Source organism: Lathyrus oleraceus, chromosome 3, assembly GCF_024323335.1.
Source record: "Lathyrus oleraceus cultivar Zhongwan6 chromosome 3, CAAS_Psat_ZW6_1.0, whole genome shotgun sequence".
Lineage (NCBI taxonomy): Eukaryota > Viridiplantae > Streptophyta > Magnoliopsida > Fabales > Fabaceae > Lathyrus > Lathyrus oleraceus.
The window spans coordinates 357373113-357377286 of record NC_066581.1 but is presented as its reverse complement, the minus strand read 5'-3'; the positions used below and the strand labels follow the sequence as shown (position 1 = coordinate 357377286).

The 4174-nt window shown below is 34.5% G+C and overlaps 1 long non-coding RNA gene across 1 annotated transcript; it reads left to right on the top strand.

Annotated features, from left to right (window-relative positions):
- The first annotated feature begins 2758 nt into the window (after window positions 1-2758).
- On the top strand, window positions 2759-3402 carry LOC127127660 (uncharacterized). The gene is made up of 2 exons (XR_007805402.1): window positions 2759-2903; window positions 2998-3402. It is a non-coding gene; the product is annotated as an uncharacterized LOC127127660 (long non-coding RNA).
- The last annotated feature ends 772 nt before the right edge of the window (window positions 3403-4174 follow it).

Here is a 4174-nt window from a genome sequence, read left to right as displayed (position 1 = left end):
ACGTACCAGGACCATCAGAAGCCCGGGTACCCTCAGCAGCTGCGCCATTTTGTTCAATGTAATTTTAAGTGTCGGGTTTTTGTTATCGTCTCCACAGGGATTGTGAGATATCACCGCCTTTCGACAGTTGTTTTAATCTTAGCTTAAGGTAACAATGGGGTTTTGGTGTTTGTCACGGTATCTTGCATAAAAGTGTAATAAAATGCGGTAAAAGTTTTGGTTTGAATATTTGAGAAATATTACCAAAGTTAGGGTTCGACGATCACTTTGCATGTATATGTTCGATAAACAAAACTTATAAACTCCTTTAGATGATAAACTATTTCACAAAGTCCTCCCAATGTGTTTATCTCTAACACACATTGTGAGTTTTCCCATTTTGATCCATTGTTTATCTCTAACACAATCTATCAAAATGACAACTTTTTGGTTCAACCTTATGGTGAACAAAATCATTCATTACTATCTCTAGCTAACAAACAAGATTGGATGAAAACCTAGGTTAAGAGTTGGTAAACATCTCTCGATCATAAACCAACACAAAGAGTTTTCAATAAGAACAAAGTTTTCACCATATATTCACCATTAAAGAGTTTACAAATGGAGATCCTTACATTTACACACAAAGCTAATGATCATCTACATCTAACCTTGACAAAATGGAGGACTTAGCTACTCATTTTCATGGTAGCTTGGTCAACAAGTTTCGGAAGAAGGTTGATCAACATCTGAGTCGAATAATCGAGATTGGATGGGAATCCACCTTCTTTTTGTGAAAGATGGTTAAGAGATGAAGAGAAATGATTTCTAGGTCATAAAAGATCTCTAGAGCAAAAGCTGGAAAATATCTAAAAAGGTACAAAAATATGGAAGGTAAGGTATGGCTCCAAAAAGTAGCCCTTGCTACTTACAGAGCTGCTTCTGGGCTGTCATGCTCGCTAGGCGAGCAGAATGGCTCGCCTAGCGAGCCCCTAAATGAGGCACCTGAGGCACCTGCGCCCAAAGAAATAGCCTTTTCCAGACTGACATGTTCGCTAGGCGAACAAAACCTTCGCCTAGCGAAGGCCACGCTTCAACCTTCGCTCCAGCGAGGTTGAGAGGTTTTGCTACTGGAATGCTCGCTGGGAGCTCGCTAAAGGCTCGCCTAGCGAGTGAGTGCTGGCTGCGCTTTTCACCAAGTCTGGACGGGTTCGCCACACACCTCGCTGGAAGCTCGCCTAGCGAGTGTGGTCATGTTTGCCACTGTAAAATACTGGAGCTTTTCGCTGGGCTCTCGCTGGACGCTCGCCTAGCGAGTCCTTCGCCACAGCCCTCGCCTAGCGAGCAAGCTGATGAATGCTTGTTTTATTTGATCCCTTTGCCAAATTTCTTGTGTCTTCACTTTCTATTATTTCATGCCTACTTCCTGCACAATAACACACAAATCAAAGGTACCAAGATCGTTTATCATTGAATTGCATTTCATCTAAAACAAAGGTGGTTTCGAACACTTTAGCAAGGAAATGGAGTGAAAGATACCCATATTTGATAGCTCAAATCAGCACTTTTGGGTATCTAACAGTACCACACCCATTAAACCAGATAAATGTCAAGCCCCAAAGCATTGACTAGAATCGACTTCGATGCCGAAATCATAATCAAAGACATCTAATTATTAACTGTCAAGCTTTCTTGTTAAAAAATAACTTCATTATGCATTTTCCATAATATTCGGATCACTACACCAAGCCTAAAGACGCATGTTTCCTAGAACCAAAATCATGAAACATTTCAAAAACCCCTAACAACGAACAAGGAAGAGGCTTCAAAGTTATTTACATCAACGCATTGATGGATTATAAAGAGAGTTTTATAATCTTTCTTCTTCAATTCTTTATGTGCAACCTTTTCTTGATCCTCACGGCTTCTGCAAGCGTTGATACTCCTTCCTTCACAAGATCCCAAAGATCTTGATAACATAATACAATCTTTATCTGCTTGCACCAATTCTCATAATTGTTGTTCTTGAGAATCGGAAAATTTGCTGGAAAATGTCCGTTTGGATGATTCGTTGCCATGGTGATTTTCTTTCCACGAATCGTTTCAACCGGAGCTCTTGATATTAGATGTTGGAAATCCCCCAAAATCTATGAAGAATTTCAATCAATCTTGATGAACAAGATTGTTATTACCCATACAATAGTAATGAAAAGAAAGGAACAATTGAGAAAGAGAGAGTGTATAGAATGATGAAGGAGAAGAGTAATATAATTTTGCAGAATTTCAAAATCCTTCATTCTTTTTCTCTTCAAACTCCTAAATAAAGCCTGAAGAACACTCCACTGCAAAATCGCAGCCACTTCACTGCTGCCACGTTGGATCTTTGGCAATACTACTTTTCAAAAGAACAATTTATTAATTCCATTAAAACTTCTAGAAAGGAAATCTATTATTAGTTAGGGAATAAAAGAAACGTCTAATATCATTTAACTCTCACTTCTAATTTAAAGAAAGAAATAAATACATCTGACCGTCATAGTAGTTGTAATATCCATTAAAGAAAAGAAGCTATAATTTCATGCATTGATAAATAATATACTTGTAATAAGTCTAAAATGTATCTCTTTTTCTAATACTTAATGTGAGTAGTCGTGTATTATACGAGTTTTCCAAAACTTGATACCTTTTTTCGACCCATATTCTTTAAAATATTACATAGTAAATAATAAATAATAAGATTTAATTCTCAAAATAATTTTTATAAAACGAGTACTATATAAAGAACTTGAAGTTTTCTATGCATAACACTTAGAACAAAAGATAATAATAGAATACAAAGATAAAATCTTCAGAAAAAATAACAATGCACATTAGCAAACTTTTTCTCTTGGGACTTTTATGCATTACATTGGTCCTATCTTTTGGTAAGAAATATGAACTTTTTCCTGTAAATTCTATTTTGTAAATCGTTGTTAAAATATACAAAGGAATTTTGAGTTTGAGTTTTTTTTTTAATAGGAGCAACTGGTAACGATATAGCCGAAACATGCATTGGTGGGCTATGTTTTGATTGCGTCCTAAGATGTTTTTGGTCAGGATTTCCGATAGGTAGATGTAATTATAATTCCGTGTGTTGTTGTAGTAACTAGTGATCATTTTTAAAATACATTACATTATTATAAATACTTAATAATATTGAATAAAATAAATAAATCTTCCTCCAAAATTTTATTTTTACGTTTGAAGCATACACATTTGATGTTTGGTTTGAGCAGAAGTAAAAGTGGAAGACTTGAAAGAAGAATGACTTCTTCAACTTAAAGATAGGATGAATATTGGGGTGAAAATTGTTTCCATTTAAATCTTATATATTATGGGTGTAACTATAGTTTATATTCAATGAAATACTACTATTTTATTTTATAGTGTTTTTTTTAAAAAATTTGCAACTCTTTTTAATAAAATAAAAAGTCCTAATTTGCAATGTATGCTTATTTATATTTTTTATGCCTATATTTTAGTGTTTTAAATTTCACTCCTTAAATATGAATTAATAAAAGATTGTAGATGCATACTCTATCATATTATGAGATGTATTTGTAACATAATTTTGTATTTTAATTTTAAAATTTTAAAACTAATGGTATATGCTCAAAAAAAATAATACTCTCATTAATTATGTTTTTTAATTTATTTACTTACAATTAAGGGTGAGAATATGTCAGACTGACAACAAGAGCTTATGGCCTCAGAACAGACCAAATCGATACATTATACCATAACTTCTTCACGCGGACAACACAAAAACTCACACGTTCCACACCATTTCTCACTCAAATTCTAACAAACTTGCTCTCCACTCTTCTACACTCCCACAATTTGTGTCTCTCACACACTTTACACACTCACACACTTGAAAATACTAACCTAATTCCTCCTATGAATCCTAAGATAATTTGAGATGAGAATACACAGAAAACACATACAAAAATCTGCATTTTGCTCACCACAACCACTCGAGATTCACTATCCACATCAAATCTTCATCGACTACCTTCATCTTCATCACTCTCCCTTTTCATTATCTCCCCACCTTATTTTCCTTCAATCTTCACTGCATCCTCTTCACAAACCATATATCCAACAACTATTCTTCCACAAACCACATCATCAACATAAACTACAACAATAACAA